Source organism: Mustela putorius, unplaced genomic scaffold, assembly GCF_011764305.1.
Source record: "Mustela putorius furo isolate JIRA1106 unplaced genomic scaffold, ASM1176430v1.1 tig00003909_pilon_pilon_pilon, whole genome shotgun sequence".
Lineage (NCBI taxonomy): Eukaryota > Metazoa > Chordata > Mammalia > Carnivora > Mustelidae > Mustela > Mustela putorius.
In genome coordinates this window covers 41,137,413-41,156,997 of record NW_025422057.1, presented here as the reverse complement: position 1 = coordinate 41,156,997, position 19,585 = coordinate 41,137,413, and positions in this window count along the sequence as shown.

Below are 19,585 nucleotides of genomic sequence, written 5' to 3'. Positions count from 1 at the left end.
CTGTTGCTCTGTGCCCAAGGCCATGGGGGACCTGCCAGGGTGGGGCTCACTGCATTGCTCAGCTGTGCCTGCCCAGAGCTGACCTCATCCTGCCCCACCTCTGGGCTGTGACCCGACACCCCAGAGCCATCCCTCCTCCTCCCAGATTGTGTGCTCACTCCCTGCCCCCTTCCCACATTCCTGCCTCCTCCTACAGTGGCTCAGATGTCCAGATGTCTGTTGGTGTCTGTCTGGAAGCTTGTGGAGAGTTCAGGAGCCTCATTTTACCCTTTGTATTGTCTTCTCCAGAGTGGAAAGAGTTTTCCTGTGTCTGTGTTGTGGCTGGGGCAAATCAGCTCTGGCCTCTCTCTGCCCGCAAAACAGAAGCCAGGCGCCCAGCTGCCTGCAGCCCCCTGGGTCCCACGGTGGCTGCTCACACCAGCTTCCCAGCCCAAACCCTCTAACTTGCTGGCTCTGAGGATGGGGGAATCCCTCTCTCCCTGGCGACCACCCTCATTCCTGATTGCTACCAGTCTGCTAGACCAAGGACCTTGGGTGTCTCTCACATCCCCCATGCTCCTCTCTAGGGCACATAGGACCACAGCCAGATTGAGAGCCAGGGGCAAATGGCCAAGGGTTCATGGAGGTCAACTCTGTCACTAGTGTTAACTAGTTAACAGAGTTGTCTGGAGAGATCCAGGCAGGAAACACAAACAGTGACGAGGAACACTACAGAGAGCGGTGAGGCCTGCGGTAACACTTATAGCGGCTAGGCAGGACAACCACTCTCCTTTAACACAGTGAGGCCAGATCCTCCAATTCGTCAAGAGAAACCTCACATCTGGATTTTTATACGAAAATGTTGGGACATCATGAAACATGTTTTGAGAAACACTTTGTAGGCCAAATAAAATACATTGTCGGAACATCTTCGGCCTGCATACCACCTCTTACAGCGGTGTGCTAATGCCCACCCCCAACCTTCTGACCATGCTGAGAGGGACAGCAGGGGGCTCCTCACAGGTCCTACACCCCTGCCTAGGTCATGGGCCCTGGCCCCCACCTCCAGAGCCATCGAGGTACTCAGAAGGTCCCCTTGCAGAGGCCAGCCACTGTCTGCTCCTGGCTGCTCACCTTCCCCTGGCTTGCAGGCCCTTGGGCCACGGTCCCCGTCTCTGACACTGCATGGCCCATCACAAACAGAGCTGAGGCAGTAAAGCGGTACAAGCCGTGGGGAGCCCCAAGAGGGCCTGCTGTGGCTGACACGCCTGCTTAGGTCTCTTTCCCTAGGCTTAAACAGAGCTACTTTCTGTCCCCACTCAGGCAAGCAGGTCAGAGCTCTCCACCAGTAGCCAAGGCCCACGGCCCCCAAGGAGGTTCCTGCCTGCACACAGCCAGCCCAGCACGGGGCTGCCCCTCAAGCGGCAAGAGGCAGGCACACGTGGGCCAGTCCCCAGCTTCACAGGGCTCTAGCTGTGCGGTCTGAACAAGTGACAACGCAGCTGACCTGCCACTTCTCCCCTAAAATAGGAACGTGAATTACTTCATGCTAGAGAAAAGGGGACAAAATGAAGTAACGTCCTTAAATTCCCTCACAACTGTCCTGTGGGGGCAGGGGTGGTTAACATCACCCCCTCTGCACCCCCCCCCACCTCCATTCCATTTTACATTCCAATGGAATTCTAATTTCCAGTAAAGTGGAGCTATTCCTGGAAAAGCCCAGATTTGAGAGTTTGGTTTTTCTGAACATCAAGTCTAAAAGCACCAAGGTTAGACTTAGGGCTTCCCCAGCTGGCTGCAAATATCAACTGTGAGCTCCTCCAGCTCTCTTGCCCCAGAGTTAACCCCCTCCCACCGAGACTGCCATTGGCCCTGGAGTTCACTGTGCGTGGGTACAGCTGGCTGAGTACCCCATGGGGGCTGAGCCGCCTCAGCTCTTGAGGACCTGTAGGCTCCCGTCACTGGCCTCCACATGCCTGGGTCCTACCTCTTGCCTGTGATACACAGGCCTAGAAAGTGTGTGTGTAACACTGAGCTTGGCCCAACCAACTCCTACACATCTCTCAGAACATAGTTCAGACATACCCTCTACTGGAAGCTGTGCCTGGCAACCCTCACCCCTTTAGACTGGGCTGAACCCCTCCTCTGGGCCTCTCCAGCACCCATCTTTGTCTTGATAGAACACCCTTCCTGCAGTATGAGTTCACAATACAGTGAGTGATGTAACTGAGCAAGGCAGCCCCCTCTGGGGAAACTGTTTGACCTGAGGGCCCTGGCAGCTCTTCCAAGGGCCCCCATTCCCCACCTCAGTTGCCACCCTAGGCTGCTGTTCCCCCTCTCAAGCAAAGCACATGCTGATGGGAACCCCAGGGCCACAGAGTCTGTGAGGACAGAGGACACAGTCTGTGCTGGCTATCCCAATCTGGGTCAGGAGAAGCCCCTTGAGGAAGCCCCCGTCTTCTGTGTTACACTAGGCTGGTTCTGTGTGGACTGGGACACCGTCCCTTTCTTTGGCTTCATTTTTACACCAGGCACCAGATGTCTTCTCCTCAGGGATTGTATGTGACGTCCTCAGGGCTGAGTCGGGCTGAGGGTTCCAGGAGCTCCAGGCTGCCCCGGGTGTGACATCCTGCGGTGTTATTAGCACAGGAGGTGATGAGGGGAAGACAGTTTGTCAGCGAGGACTGAGGCTAGATGACTATCTAAGTGATGCCAGAGATGGGCACACACTCAAAAATGTAAAAATATGTATTCCAGCTGTCCTAAGGGGGCTGAGGGAGGAGGGGCGCAAGTCACTCGGCAGCACAGCGCCCCCTGCTGGTCGTGCTCATGATGCAGCGTCACTAACCTGCGTCCCCTGCCGCAGAGAGGGATGGAGGGGAACTCAGAGGCGTGGGTGTGCACACACACATGCACGCACACGCACTCACATGCACGTATACACACATTGAGCCTTCTCCTGAGGAATTCCTCTGCCCACCAGCACCATCTACAGACCTGTCCCCCACCCCGGGGAACGGGCCTAGCCCTTTAACCTCTTGCAGGGCCCTGGCCCAGATCTTCAGGCCCCCACCAGAACAATCTCCCCAGGGCCCAGCTGGGTCCCTGACATCTGCTGCACTCACCCATGGTCACACATGGCCCCACACTCCACACTTCCACTGTCTGCTCCCAAACATCCAGGACCTCCCCTCCCGGAGGAAGCCCAGACTCGTCACTGTGGTAATCAAAGCTTTGGGTGCTGTGACCGACCCGAGGACAGGCTTCCCCACCTCCACTCCCCATACATCCGCCCTCCAAGCAATGAACAGCACCACAGGACGGATTCCGGAAATGCCTCCCACCTCCACACTCACAGACACCTCCACAGCCCCCCGCCCCTACACAGGCATACCCCAGTTTACACACCCCATACAGCCCTCCCCACTCACACCAGTGGACAGACCACACCCCACTTCTCTTCCTCACTCCTGTGTCACAGCCACTCCTGGCTCACTCCCTCACTCCTGTACCGCCCAGTCACTTAGCCGTTGATGGGAGAACCCCACATCTAGAAGCATCCACTCTCATGCCCCCCACCTTGCCCTGGGCTCAGGGAGTCCATAGAGAAAGATCACAGGTCTCAGTGCCCACTTTCTCAGGAGAAGTCTTTGAAAGAAAGCTCTAGTCCTCCAGGAGGACAGCGGCCAGCCACCAGGCCTGCATGTCCCAGGGTGAGACAGGGCAGCCAACAGGCCCGTTGTTCATGTGTGAGCTGCTGGGGTCAGGCAGGCCCTATCCCAGAGCCCCTTCTCCATTTGAAGAAGCAGAGGAAAACAAGGCCTTGTACCCAGGGGCCCAGTGGTCCATTTGAGTAGCTTTTCTCAAGCAGAAATTTCCCACATGGCGTTCCAGCTGGGACACTGCACCCAAGCTCTCCTGCATCCACAGCAACGACCCCTGCCCCCTGCCTGCCCTGTTTGGCACCGTGTCTAGGCCCAGAGCACACGGGAGGCCCAAGGGGAGGGCAGTGGGTTGGGGGGAGTTGTCCAGCAGACTGGCCAGGCTCCTGGCTGGCAGTGACCCTTTGTAAGGCGTCCTGTGGACCCCAGACCACCTCCTTCCACTATCCAGAGGTGCCTCAGCCTGCATGGGGCTTGGGGACCCACAGAGCTACATCTATGTCACTGGGCCCCTTCCAAGCCACTGTGTGACCCAGGCTGGTGACAGGAACTTCCCTTGCCTTGTTTCCTCATGCCCTTATGCTGAAACAAGCTTGCAGGGCCCACATGGAAAGGAAGAGAGAAAACTCGTTAGTAGCTGGTACCAACAAGTCCCTTCTAACATTCTCCTGCACTGCCATCCACAAGGCTGTTTGCCCCAAATTTGAGCTTCCTTGGGGCTCAGAGACCTCCTCTGGACATGGGGGGCTGATCACTCCCCTTTCCACTGGGGAACCCCATTCTGGCTAGGGGTGGAGGGGACAACGAGGTACATTCCCCTCTCAGCCCAATGGCCAGCTCCCCTTGGTCGGCAGGCTCGGGTGCTAGCCCTCTGCTTTCCCGAAGGATATTCTGACTTGTGCTGACCCCTCCCCCAGCTACTGGCACAGGTGACCCTCTGAGTCCCTCCTCTCTGCTCCACTCTCCCAACCCCGCCAGGCCACCTAGGACTTCCAGCCCTCTCTGTTCCTCTGAGCCCCAGGGACTTACTTCCTCCCACCCAGCCCTTTGGTAGGGACAAGGAGCCTCAGCAGGACCTTTTTGGTGGAGGGTGGAAGGGGTGGGTGCTGTGAAACCCACGGGTATCCTCTGTAATGCTCTTTGAGAGAGGACACAGAGACCCTCCCAGCAACCCGGGCTTCTTGACCCCCAGGCCTCTTTAGAGGGACCCCCCTGTCCTTCCATCTGTGGCCTCCCTTTGTTCCCTACTCATGCTAGAACCTGACCACCCCACTCATGCTCCCTGAGCCCAAGGCCACAGGGAGGCCCTGCCATCTGCAGACCATGACTGCTGTGGTCCTTGCATGGCTAGAAGCCTAAGGACAGAGGTGTCAAGAGCTGGATGTCATCTCTGAAGGGTCCCTGCCATCCGGCCTGGACACACAGGTGGGTAGGCACATGTACGCACGGAGTGAGGCAGATTCTCGGGACCTCGGAATCAGCCCCACCTGCTTGCCCTGCCACTGAAGGTAAAGACAATGGCTCGGCTCCTCCCTGCTTTGGGGCCATCCTGCCAAGACCCTGTCCTTACTTCTGACTCCTTGATCCCTCCTCCTTTATGACTCATCTTAGCTGTCATGGGATCTCAGCTCTGGGAAGACCCACCTTCCGCCCCCTCCTCATGGTAAACAAAGCTTATCCACTAGAGAGCCACAGGCCAGGACAAGGGCAGGGGTGTGGAAAGGCCCTAGGGAGAAATCAGTGGGAATAAGAGAAGAACAAGGCAAGCATGAGACTAAGATCTGAGCAGGTTCTAGAAGGAGTCCTGTGCCATGCTGTGACATGTCTACTGGTGGCTGTCTGCCAGTGTATGGAGCAAAAACACATAGGTCAGCACAACCAAAGTGCCAGGCAGGGCCCAGAAAGGCAGCAGAAGATGGTCCCCAGGGGGACCCTACAATGAGGTTCCTGCTCGCTCCAAGATTCTGTGTACTCTATGACTTTCTGGGGCTAACAAGAGGCCAAGGCCAGGAGCATGTCCTGGGTAAAGGACAAGGATCACCCACCTCTCAGGGAAGACGTGCCAGATTAGTGGTCAGGCATTCTGGATGGGGGGTGAGAGCCCTGAACCACCCACAGCAACAAGGCTCTACCTTCCACCCTTCCACGACAGTCCACAGCATCCTCTCCTCCTCCCCACCTCTCAGACCTCCCCAGGCCCCTGTGTTCCCATGCCTGCCCCGGGGGATATACTCCAGGAGATCAAAGTCCCATCTAAACTGGGGTGCCAAGAACCTCCCCGCCCACCACCACTGCCCAGCCCCCAAGTGAGGAGGCGGACCTGTTTTCCACAGACATGTCACTCCGTAGCTCAAGCTCATGAAGGAGAACTGGAAGCCACCGTGAGGCATTAGAACGGGCCATGACCCTGCCTCAACTCACATGAGGGGAGTGCCCCACAGCCACAACAGGTCTGCTCAGCCCTACTCATTGGTGCTCCCTCCTGGACCTGGATCAGCAGCTTCAATCTGGACCCTGACTCAGGACACCAAGACCCTATAGCCCCCTCCTCTCAGAACAGAGTGGAAGGAGGCTTCTCAAGGTCATGTTCTCGTTAAAAGGATGCCCAGGGGCAGCTACTGTTGCCAGTGATGCCCAAGCTCCCCTAGGATCACGGGCAGGGCGTACTTGGCCCAGGCATTCTGTGCCATGTACCAGGACACCCCCTCCCTGCTCCGGGTCCACACTCATCACTGCCCCAAACCTCTGCTTGCTATCTTCCCTCTTTCTCTGGATCTACTCTCCATCAGGCAGACTGGGGGCTCGGGGTCTCACTTTTACCACCCCAGTTATGGTGAGTTCTTCCAGGGGCCCATGGCCAGAAGATGGCCTACTGGCAGCTCCAGGACCCTGACCCCGCCCCCACACTCACCCCCTCCCACAAAAAGAGCAGGAAACCCCAGCCCTGGACATGGAGCCCATTGTATCTGTTCCAGTTTCCTCAGGAATATGAAAAAGATTCAACAGAACAGCTCGGTCTTCTTTGAACAGGGTAGAGTGACCTCTACTGGACCTTCCCTTGATGCCAGGCATCTGAGGCAAACAGTGAATGTGCCACCCATCATTTGGATGATCCCTCATGTCCAGCTGTTGGGCACCAGGGAGCTCCGCCTTCCACATGAGGACCTGGGATTCTGAAGACAGAAGGGTCCCAGCGGCCACTGCAGCGTCAGTGGTCACTTCGCAGGTGAGCGTGTCCATCTGGATCTGTTTCCGAGATGCAGGCGTGACCGCGCAGGATAAGGGTTTTGCTCCTCTGGAGTCACACGTCACTACAAAGTGTCCCCGAGAGTGCCCTGCACACCGCGGTGCTCGGTAAATCCTCGAGGGTGTCCGTGGACTTGAGGTCGAATGGGGGAGTCGAGTCTCCCCGGCATGTGCCGCGCCCACATGTGCGCCTCCTCCTCTGGGCCGAGGGAATTGTGTCAGGACAATGGGAAATCTTCTCCTGGGTCCTCTGCCAAGTGGGCCTGACGCCAGAGCTGCGGTCCTGGGCATTCCTGCCAAGTTTCCAGGCTTTTGTCATGCTTCACTCCTACCCAGGAGGAAAGCCCTGCACTTTCTCACTTCTTTTGAGACAGATCAAATTGAGGAGAGTTGGCTCACATCGAGGATGAGGCCTATTTTTCTTTACTCGCATTTTTTGGAAAGGGGAACAAATTATTTTCCTTCTTTTCCATGGGATGCTGGTGATGGGCTCCAGGGGGTCTGCTCGAAGCACCTGTTGCTAATTCCCAGGGCTGAGTAGATGTGGCAAAAACTGCCGACTGCCACAGGCTCTGGGATTGAACAGAGAGGGGTCTCGGAAGACCAGCGTTGACTGGGACCTTCGAGGTGCCTTGCCTGTGCTCATGGCAATGCCGGGGCAGGAGGGCCCCTCTCCCACTGGGCCCTGTGGTCCTGCAGTCCTGGGAATTACAGGGCAGTGGGCTGACCCTCTGAGAGGGTGATGAAACATTGGGCCTGCTGTCAGTGACAGAGTCCCTGACCCCAAGGAGCTCAGAGTCTCCCAAGAGGAGGTGACTCTTTAGCTGAGCCTCACTGGTGACCTGCAAGGAGAGGGACCCTTCTTCCCATGCAGAGGTCTTCATGAAGGGGACATAAAATGATTGTGGGATGCAGGACGGGGGTGTGAGCTTCACTTTTTTTTTTAACCGGAAAAGAAGAAAGAAAAGGATACAGCTCAACCTTACAGACCAGGTCCCATAAAGCGGAAGCTGAAGGAACATGTATGTGTGCCTTTCGCATTTCTAGAACATCCTTGTCCCTCTCCTTCTTCAAATATGAGACCCTCCTTGACTCCCCTCTACCCCCGCCACACACACACACACACACACACAGAGACACGCTCCCCACAGCCCTCCACCGTTCTGCGCTTTCTTCCCTGGCACCTCCCACCACCGGCAGGTCCTCTGTCCACTACAAGGTACATGTCGCCATGTACATCTGTGGCCCACACTCTGCTCTGAGTTCCTTCCACACGCTGATGCGTCTGCATCAGATCCCGTGAGGCAGGAATGACTAAGATCCCCCTTTTACAGATGGGGAAAACACGGGCCCAGAGGTGCTGAGGGTCTTGCCCCGAGTGACCAACTGGTGATCAGCAGAACAAGGGTTCAGACCTGGGTCTGAGCACTTAACCGCTGGGCCACAGTGTTTCTAAAATGTCATTTAGCCAGGGGCTGGGATTCACGTCTATTGTCTACAGGACTATATTCCCAGAGCTTCAAACAGCATAAGGGCTTCAAAGGATTGGTCAAGTTAATAAACTTACATCACCTCCTTGGCCTGTCTCCTCAGGGAGGCCTCCGACCTCTAGGCTGTGCTAGGCCCCTCAGAAGCACCTACAACTCCCAGGAGCCACGCACTGCAGTGAGGGCCCATCGTCCCCCAGGGAACACTGAACACACTCAGATGCACCTTGGCGGGGTCCCCTCGGCTCATCAGAAGCCCCCGGGGCCTATGAAAACTACACGCACACCCCCCGAGTGAGGGTCAGGTGATGTCCCACCACTCCAGGGGCAGGGTCCGCCTTGGGAGCAAGATCTCTGGGTCAAGCAGCAAGCCGCCCTGCCCCTTGTTGCCTTCCAACCCACAGCTCTCTATGGGCCCCAGCCCAGCCTAGAGGTCAGGGCCGTCACAGAGGAGACAGAAGCTTGTCATTAGAAACTTTGGGGCAACGAAGAGAATGAAAAAAACAATGGCTAGAACTGGAGTTGAATCCCACCTCCCCACTTGGAAACTGTGATCTTGGGCAAGTATCCCCAAGTCAGGACCTCGGCACCATCTGTAGGACTTTACACCAAACCCTAAATGACAACGTGCAGGCCGTCCGCCTTTGAGGGTAGTCGCTTTTCCCTCCCCCTCCTCCGTAGCTCTGTGCTGAGCAGCCATTGTGCACCAGGCCAGGGACACAGTCCTAGGACATGGTGACAGAGCAGTAAGCAGAGTCCCCTTTCTCATGGCAGGCACAATGGAGAGTAAAGAAAGAAAGTATATACTCACGTAGGCACACGCACATAAAGGGTAATGAGAAAACAAAAGCAGGCTAAGCAAATGGAGAGATGAGTCCTAAGTGTTTCCCAAGCTCTGTTTTTCTGCTCCGTGCATAGTTCTGTCCCATGGAACCCCAGCCACAGGGCCAAGCTTCCATCAGTCCAGGCAAGGACGTTCCGAGAGCTCAGGGGAGAACCGCCCAGAAGCACGGCTCCGTCTCCCCAGCCTCGTACACGACACCGAGGAAGCTCCCCGGGCCTGGGAAGAGTGGGTGCGGCCCCCATACAGAGTCCAGAGGGGGCCAAGCGGACTCAGGTCTGAGCAGCACCTACCCTCTGAAGGGGTAGAGCAGCGGGAAGGAGGGGGTGTAGAGAGGAGGGGCAGCCCACATTTCAATCCACGCCGGGCATGAATGAAGGAGTTGCCAGTGTGGCTATGAAGCAGGACTGGGGAATGGACACAGCCCCAAGGAAGGCTGGGTACAGCTTCATGTGTCCCAGGAAAGGCTCACACTGCAAGCCAACAGGCAGCACGAGCTCCCAGCCCAGAGAAGGGCCTGGCCAAGTTGCTGGGGCCTGCAGGCAACTGAGGCCAGCACCCGTGGACCGCAGAGCAGACCAGAGCAATGCCATCCCAAGGTGGGGCCCAGCCAACCTGGTGCCTCCGCTCAGGCAAGCACAGCTCTCGGGCCTCAGAAGTGGTCCTTCCACTTTGGGAACCAGATTATCTTAGATTCGGATCCCACTTCTGCCACTGTCTGCTCCATGGCCTTTGGCGTGTTTTTTACAGGCCCGAGACAAGGCTTCCTCATCTGTCACGTGGGGGCAGTGACACGTGCCTTGCAGGGTTGTATTGAGAGCTGATGAAACAGTGACCTTTAAGCTCCAACCGCAGCAAAGGGGTTGTGAGCGTGGAGGCTGTGTGGGCCCGCACATTCTCCTCCTGCCTACCTCCCCTGCCCTGTTTATGTTCATGTCACAGCTCTAAAATATTATCATTGGAGGCCATGAGATTTCAAAAAGCACTTCCTTTCCAGAGCCACGTTGCTCTGTCTATAATTAGTGCAAATTTCCATAAGCATCTCGAAGAGGCGGGAGGAGCTGCCCGGCGGGTGAGATTTGTTAATGTAAGGCATTCCTGGGGTTTCTGGGCAGCCTGGTCTGCGCTCCTCCATCTCTCCCATCCCTGGCCCCTGCCCTCAGTAGCCACCAGGCCCTCATTAAGGGATTAGCAACATCGACCACGCACATCCTTGGCCTCGCACTCCAGAACTGCTGGACTCTCCGCCCCGTCCCCAGTGCCCCCTTATCAGCGTTCCCCAAGCCCTGTTTGTGCTGGGGAAATCAAAGTGGGACTTGACGGAAATCATGGACCGCTGGTGTCATGCGCTAATTGAAGACTCTGGGGCCAAGTCTCGGGGAGGAGACCAGACTTCCTCCATTCTCTGTCCTCTGCTAATGGGATGTCAAAAAGCACAGCTAGGGCTGTAGGCTGAGGAAGCCCACATTGCCAAAACCCGTGAGAGCACGATAAAAGGATGACACAGTCTGCTGTGCCTCATGGAAGATGACAGGTCTTGCTTAAACAAGTGCTAAAGGGGGTGGCTCCTATCCGGCCCCAGTGCCTGGGTCACGGAAGGTATAGCTGCTGGAGGCTGGCCACAGGCTGGGAACCCCCATGACAGCCCTCCGTCCTCAGTGGCCTGCTGCTTTCATGCAGGAGGCAAGGAGTGGCCCAGGGGGAATACTCTTGTATGGTCTGAGACACAATTATGACTCACTAAAACACTTAGGACAGCTCCAAGGCCCTATGTCTCTGCCATTCTGCCATTCAAAAAACAAACAAATAAACAAACAAACAAACAAGAAACAGATTAAAATTCAAGGATAATTCTGAATCAGGAAAATGGCAAAACATAGAAGGGAACATACAGTGTAACCCTGAACAGCTTCTATTATTGTTCTCTGTTTCTCAGACTCTGGGGCCTCTAGACTGTGGGTCCCTTGAAGGCATCAGCTCCATCATTGGACCCCGCTCTTCTCCTGTCCCCAACAAGGCAGGTGCAAGGTAGGGGCCTGGCACCATCTCAGTGACTGAGATGACACCTTTGCATGTGGGGTAGGATAACCCCCCCAGGCAGCAGTCAAGGCCCCTTTTGCCTTCCACACCCACTCAAGTTCGTGTGAGCCCAGAGACCTTGCCCCAGCCTCACCCCAGCTCCTGGCCCTTGCCCCCAGCTCTTAGTCCTCCTCCTCAGCCTTCGTCCAGCCCCCACCCCAGACAGATGGGCTGGAGCTTCCTACTGTTGACTCTAAAGCAAAGGTTGTAAAAGTAAAGGCACTAAGTTCAAGATCTGGTCATTTCTGCCTAGGCGAAAGAGCTTGACACAAGTTCGGGCACCACGAGAGTTCATACGCTCAGGAACGGTCTCTAAATGTCCCGCGGACCAGGAAAGAGGTTGCATGGGTACAACCTTACCTGAGTTAGCATGGCTGTTGCCAGGACCAGGCAGCACTGCAAGGGGTCTGCTCAGAGCCCCTGCACCACCCACTGTCCTCTGGTCAGGACCCCCAGCTGCCAACCAGTTTGGAGTGATGGTCAATAATGGCCCAAGACTGTAGGGTCCAGCTCAATGTGTCCCTGTGGCCAGCCATCATCCAGTGGCCCGGGACACTCTCCAGAACTCCCTCAGGACCCCTGTAGGAGATGGGGTATTCAAGGCTGACCTGCTCATGGTCAGAGAACTGAGCTTGGTGTGTCTGGGGGACACAGGGTGCAGCCACCAGTACAGAAACTAAACAGTGTAGGTGAGGTGCATCTCTCTTTCTGCCCCACTGAACCCTCTTGGCCACATCTCCTAAACTCTACCATCCAGCAAGGAGCTCCCCCAGGGTTCAGGGGCAGAGTTGGCAGCCCAGAACAATGGTGATAGTGTGGTAGCAGCAGCGGTCTGGGCCCCCATCCTTCAAGATGACCTTGGTAGTGGCACCCACCTCAATTTCTGCCTGTCCCCCAAGCCTGTGCACCAAGCTTCTCTGTCAGTCGCCTGGTCTCTTCCAATAAATTCAGTTTCTACAGAGTTTGACTCAGGCCTGTGCAGAAACAGAGCTTGAAGAGATTAGAGGGTTCATCCAAAGTGATACAAATAGTAGGAGGCAGATCTGGGACTCATCCTCAGGTCTGCTGGACCGAACAGACATGTGTCTCTCCCGCCAGTCCCCGCTGCCACTCAGGGAGTGACAACACTTGTTCTAAAACCTCAGAAATCCCCCACCACCCAGGTGCAGCATCAAACTGCTCGGACCCTCCCCACAGCAAGGGCCCCACTGGCGACAGCTCAGCACCACCCCCCCCCCCCCGAGAGCCTCTTGAACGGATGCCTGCCTTCTTGGGAAACACATTCAAATTCCTGGACTATCAAGTGGTTTCCGGAAATGGAAGTGGAATTTTTAATCCAGTAGAATAGTAGGGAAGGTAGGGGTGGGCTTGGAAAGTGCCAGTTAGAGGGAAGATGGGCAGCCTTACCCACAGGTTCCAGGCCAGAGGAGATGGGGTTGGGGGGCACTGAGGCATTGGGGGGCCTGAGGCCGAGTCAAGGAAAGGAGAGAGCCAACCTGTGGGGACTTCCTGTGCCCCAGAGCAAGAGAAGCAGGGATGAGGCCACTGGGCTGGAGTCATGGGAGCAGGGAGCTAAGAGAGGCCTGGACAGAGCAGTGGCTATTGGCGCAGTGCCCTTCCCCTGCACCCTAGTGGGGCTGCCCCAACCTGCTGGTCTGACAGGAGTCTTGGGGTCTCAGATTTTCTTTTAAGTACCTGAAGTTGAAGTTTCTGTGCCTAAGGATATGTGCACAGGACCTGTGTGGACCTTACCTTACCTCTGTCCTCTTGTTCCTGGTCACACCATCCGGGCATGGGCACTGGGGAAAAGTTGGGCATGGGCCCTGATTTTGCTGTTCAAGGTCAGGTATCTCTGTTCACCCAGGGGTGATCCCTCAAAAGGTGAGCATGACAGCCTCCTGCCTAGCATGTCACATACTGAAGCGTATGTCACCTATCATATCAGGGAGACATGTCTGTTGGACTTCTGACTCATGTTTAAATCACCAAGGCGAAGATCAATAAGCTTTAAAAAAAAAATAATTTGACTTGGTTTTGAAGAAAACCTTGAGAAATTAAGTCACACTTCCCTCAGGCCCCCAAGTGTCTTCAGATTTCTGTTGAAATCTTGGACAGGGGACTTGTAACATCCTTGTCGAGTGTCCTTATTAACTCAACATTTTATTTAAATTGCACTTAGCACCTGCCTCCAATTACCAGGCTCTGGCGGAGAGGAGCGCCCTGGCTGAGTGCTCAGCACCCCCGCAGCTCGGCGCTGCCCCAGGCGCAGGCCGTCATCTGTCTTCATCAAGTCCCGTCTTCGGTCTTCTGGGGGCCTGACAGCAGCTGCTCGGGGAGCAGTAAAGACGGTTAGTGCCGCTGGTTAGCCGCGACGCCAGTCACAGCCCCCAAGGTGCTTGGGGAACGATTTGTATTCATTACTGCTCTCCCCAGGCACCATCCCCAGGTTTGCCCAGGTGGCCTGGCCAGGCTGGACAAGCAAGAAGGCAGGGGGTTAATGACAGCAAGGGTGCGGACCACCGTGACCATGACCTTAGGTGCCGGCTGGTGGTGCCGATGCCGACGAACCCTGCCGCTTCTGGAGAACCTGCCGCGGCCTGGCCTGTGCCAGCCACGTGACCTGATCCTGCCTGGCTCACACCCTCGGCTCTGTGAGATCTGCATCCCCAGCTTCCTCGTCCACTGCGTAGCTGGGATAATGGAGATGGGCGCATGATCCCTTGCCCAGGGAAACTCAAATGTGTCCTGCCTTAAAGTGTGAAAGGATGACCCTGTCCCACCCCTTTCCCTTCCTGGGGAAACGTTCCCCCCTTGAGGGGGCACAGGCAGGATAGGTCTGTGCTGGGCGATGCTGGTCACGGTTGTCCCCTTAAGCAAGTCCTTCACTGATTCTGACCATATTAGACACAGCTGTGCATGTGCACGTGTGTGTGTGTGTGTGTGTGTGTGTGTAGCTGAACTTGAGGAGTAGAACACGGTAGGACTGTGGAGTAGGTGGAAAGCATCACAGTTCGTGGGGTAAGGGAGAGCCGGGTTGAAGCAGCAGCTCTGTTACCAGCAGCTCTGGGATCTGGGGCGAGACACTCCCTGGCTACAGCCTGCCTCAGAGCCATACCCCGGACCCGGAGCCCCAGGGCTCACCTTTACCACTGAGGGAGCAAAGGTCTCGAATCCCATAAGCCAGTTTATTCCCATGAGAGAACGCTTCCCCACTCAGCTCCGGAGTCCTAGTGGCCCTGCATCATAACTCTTTCTCTCCCGCCATCCCCTTCTCTCCCAAGCCCTTCCCGCTGACTGGGTGTACCCATGACGTGCCGCCCAGGCCACTGCTGTAGGAACAGTTGTGCTGGAAGGCAGATGGCATCCTTCCCCACCTGCTGTCATCAGAGGGCTCTTGTCTCCTACCAAGCAAAGCGAAGCCCCCTCAGAGCACCACGTCCCTTGGCTTGGCCCTTGCTTACCACCAGTCTGATGCCCCACCACTCCCGGCCTCCCCTTTGCTACTCTAATCATGATGAACCGCTGGAAACCTGTCAGCCGGCCCGGGACCCTGCCACCTCCATGGTTTCACCCCATTCGCACCCTATTCTTCCCTCCCTTTTCATGCGTCAACTAGCAGACAGCATTCAGAGGGCGGCCTTGGGTCCTGCACTGATTTTCTGTCCCCACCCCAGGCCATCCACTGCACCAATCCCAGTCCCTGCTTTCCGCCTGCTGCTACAAGGAACCATCTGTCCCTCATCATCACCGGATGACAGCTGCCAAAGTCAGCACAGCACCTGCTCTCAGGGCCCCTGGGGAGGCGTTTGACCTTCCCAGGGTGTCCTGGTGTCACGTGCTGTCACTTATAGGTTAGCACATTCGCCTCGAAGCTGTATGAGTGACTTTGGCATTGCCACCTTGTTCATCCTCAGGATGGGATGCCCCATCTGCCATTTTGTGACTTCCTCCCAAGAAGCGGAACACGACCGCAAAGGCAGATGAATGAAAGGAAAAGAGCGTCAAGTCTGAAACTGCCTCCACCCGCCGTCCAGAGAAGGCTGTCTCTAGGTACCCACTCAGCGGAAATACGTCTGGTGAGGGCCTGCCCACCTCAGCAGCTGATTCCCAGTACAGCCACCGAGACAGAGTCTCGGAATCATCTCATCTCAGTGCTGAAGGGACCTCTGAGGTCCCTTGGGCTCTGCTCCTATGGGAAGGGTTCCTTCTGCGTTAGCTCCAAAATGGAGTCCAGCTTCCTCAAACCCCCCCCCGGGGGGGGGGCTTCTGGGATGAGCAACGGCTCTAAAGTCAGAAAGCCCCTTCTAAGTCTTAGGAGACCCCCTCCTCTGTCTCTTTCTTAAGAGCTATGGAACCACTCAGATGAAGAACCACCAGGAAATAAATGCACCCGCTCCCTTCACCCCTGCTTGGCAGGCAGGACAATCCCTCAACGACCTCCACTGGACAGATCACGGGTGCCTCTCTTTCCGCCTCAGTTTCTCTGCAAGGCACCACCCTTATGGGCTCTGAGCAGCCCTGAGGAGGCCTCTTGCCCTTGTGTAGGGTCTAACCTCTCTGGATGAAGGGAGCATGGGTAGGGCCGTGCTGACTCATGTTGAGCGGCTGCCTTCCCCTCACCCCACCCAACCAGAGTAACAGAGCTTTGCTCCCTGACCTTCGCACACGATGTCTCTGGTTCTTTCACATCACTGGACTTAAGCCAGAGTTGATTTGGTGAAGCACAACAATCTCAGAGGTGGGGCCTCTATAAGAACCAGCCTGAGTCCCCTACCACCACCACTCTTCTCCCTGGAGAGCCCTCCCATCTCCCTCAGAGTCGCCAGCCCCACCCCTTCTGGCACCAGACGTGTATTTCCATCTGAAAGTTCTACAGCAGGTCAAACTCACCATGTCCCTAACTGAACTCATTATTGTCTTCTCCCCACTCACTCCTGTTCCCTGCTCCCAAGAATGACATCACACCCACGCAGTCCCCACGCCAGAAACCTGGGAATCATTTGAGATGTGGACCCCCATCGATGAGTTAGCACCGTGGGCTGCATTTACTCCGCGTTGCCCCAGTGCAGCCACCCTCCCGCCCTTCCTCCATCCTTCCCGTGACTCAGACTCTCATCTTCTTTGGCCTGGACTTGCACCTGCTCATAACTGGTCTAGTCCTAATCTGGCTCCCTTCCAACCCAACCCCAACATAATTCTTGAGACGATCTTTCTAAATGGCCAACATGATTTCAGCTTTAACATGTCGATAGTTTCCTGTAAGTTTCAAAAAAAGAAAACAGGCTTCCTAGCCTGGACCACGCCTGCTTCTCCACCCCTCTGCCTTTCCCTCCTGCTCTCTCAACATGTTTTATTTCCCTGGAACCCCCTTATAAGTGGGCTAATTTGTCCTCCATCCCCAGTACCGAGTACAGCATGGGGCAGTGGTTCTCAAACCTAAAATTTTGACACCGCCACACACGATGTTGTTGTCAATTATGAGGACTCTGTTGATCACGTCTCACACACATGATTAAGATTAGGTGGAATTTCTGAATAAGTTAAAAGAGACAAAACTGCATTATGCTCTTATCATGGTCCAAAGGACCCATCTGAATTACTCTCCATGATTGGGGTCTTGCCACATGCCTGGAGGAGTCAGTATCTTTCCCAGGCACATAGGTGGGAATCTGAGGATCCAGACCTGGGATCTCTGACAGCATTCCTGTTACCTCATTTGGATTTCTTTGGAGACTAAAGAGCTTACCGCACCAGCAAAACACATGTTTTTGTGATTTTCCAATAGCCTCGATTCCTGCTACCATGTCCTGTTCCTACACCACTGCCGAGCTCAGCAGACAAAAGCCAGAAAGCATCTGAGCTCTCAAAGGCACACAGCATAGCCCTTCTCATGGAATGAGTTTTGAAAAAGGAAAACTGAACATGAAAGATCCAGAAAATGCTAGAGAAAGTACTGTGGCAGGGAATGTGCTGAGTAGTGATTGTAGAGACTCTATGCGTTCCAGAGTCAAGATCAGTATAAAGATCCCAGTGCCTGGTACAACCATATTGGCCACCACAGTTCCCTCTGCTTCAGCCTTCATAAGTCTTGAGCCCCAGGCTGGTCCACTCTGATCTTTGAGTAGAACCAACTGGAATAGCATCTGTTATCCCATTCTTCAGTTGACCTTAGCATTGGCCCCTCTGTGGTAATCAGGATCTTACCCAGAGGAGAGCTGATGGTCACCCTGTGGTCATAGTACCTTCTTTTTCAGGCTGAAGGGGGGTTGGGGAGAAGAATCCCAGCCTTTCTGTATAGAGAGAATCCTCACTGGGTCCCTGAGATCCATTTCTCTCTTGAATTGTGTTGCTTCCCAAGTTCATATGTTGAAGTCCTAAACCCCAGTGGCTCAGAATGTGACTGTATTTGGAAAAAGGATCTGTAAAGAAGCAATTAGGTTACAACACTGTCTTCTGAGTGGGCACTAATCTAATGACTGGTGCCCTTATAAGAGGAGGAACTCTGGGCACAGACAAGCGCACACACACAGGGAAAGGACAGCCATCAGGCAGCCAAACAAGGAGCTTTGGAAGAAACCAACCCTCCTGTCACCTTGGTCATGGTCTTCCAACCTGCAGGAATGTAGGAAAGTATGTCTCGTGTTTAAATCCCATAGTGTGGGGTGGTTTGTTCCAGCAGCCCTCGGGAGCAAACACACATGCTCGGGAGCAATGGGCTGTGGGTGAGGAGTCCAGCCAAGGATGCCTCACGGCGGCCTCAGGACAGGAGGTCTGGGGGTGTCAGGCCCCTGAGGCCTAGGTCAACGCCTGCACTGTCCTCCCACCAGGAAGGACCTCTCAGCTCTGCTCACTCTGGGTGTCTCTGAATATTGCTCACCAACTACTTCTTGAGTGGGACTGGGTTGGTAGCATGGGCGACAGATGGCCTGGAAGCAGGACACTGACTGTGGGGAGACTTCACCCCCTTTCGGACAAAGCAGTGGGGAGCAGAGGGGAGTGACTTCACGTGTTTCAGACATGCAGCCAGGCGAAGCTGGGAGACCAGCTGGCTGGGTGGTGAAGAGAGGGGAGGCCAGCAGGCAGGCAACCGTTGCGGAGCTGCGTGGGCATCGGCAGGCAGACAGAAGAGCAGGAGAGAGGGAAGCAGGGGCCGCCTCACCACAGACGGCTGAGAGTTGGGAATAGGGAGACTCAGCAGGTGTGGCCCAGGACATGTCCGGATGGAGGACCCTTCCAGGAAGCCCTGAGCTCAGACATATGGGCTGAGAGTCCCCTCACCTGTTGGCCCTGTGAGCCTGGGTGGCACCATCACTGCCCTGCCAGTGCTGTTCCTCATGGGGGCGAAGATAGCTCCATCAGCAGATTTTGCAAGACTTGGCCTGGCAACCTGCCCGAAGAACTTGGTCCGGGGGTTGGCATGCTCCCTCCTTCTCCCTCCCCTGCCTCGCTGCTGCCCACCAGTCAGGGGTGGGTGCTGGTCGTCCCTCCTCACTGAGCCTCAGGAAACACCAGAAGACTTAGATTTCCTGATGGGGGACTGAGGAACCTTCCAGCAGTACAGAAGGGTGGGCCTGGCCTTCCACCTCTTCACCCCCATCCAACTTCCCGAGGGCTGCCTTTCCAGCTCCAACACCTCTGCATCCCAGGTCTGCCCAGATGTACCTCGCTGGGAAGGCTCCTACCTCTGCTCGGGGCTCCAAAATTATTAATAAAAGTGCGTGGGGTGGGGGGGCCAGCAGTTGTGGGATCGGCTGGGCAGCCCCAGACAAGCCCCATGACTGCTTGTAGCTCCAGTTCCCTTCTCCTTAAAGAAAGAGATCATTAATGCCCACCCCTGTGTGTGGCGGGGGGAGGATTAGAGGAAATGGGGTCTTGTCTCTCTGGCAGCCAGCCAGACGTCTGGCATGTGTCCCGATGATAAGGAGCACAAGGGCCCTAAGAGGAGATGTGGATCAGGGGGGCTGGGCCCAAAGGTATGGAGTAAGAGGGAGTGAGAGTTGGCGTGTACCGGGTAAGACCTGCCTACACATCCAATCCCACGTAATCATCACAGTCATCATTTACAGAAGAGAAACTGAGGCTCTGAGATGAGGTGGCGCCCCAGGCTCACGTGGCTGGTGGTGGAGCTGGGGTCAAGCCCAAGGCTGGTGCGGCCAGAGCCCAGGAGCATTTCTACTGCACAGACTACCCTGTTGAGCTGTGAGGAATGGGCACAGTGAAGTGGCCTTGGGGTCCCATGATTCCTTGCAGGGGACAGTCCAGCTCTGGTCCCAGAAAACAGCGTACACCTT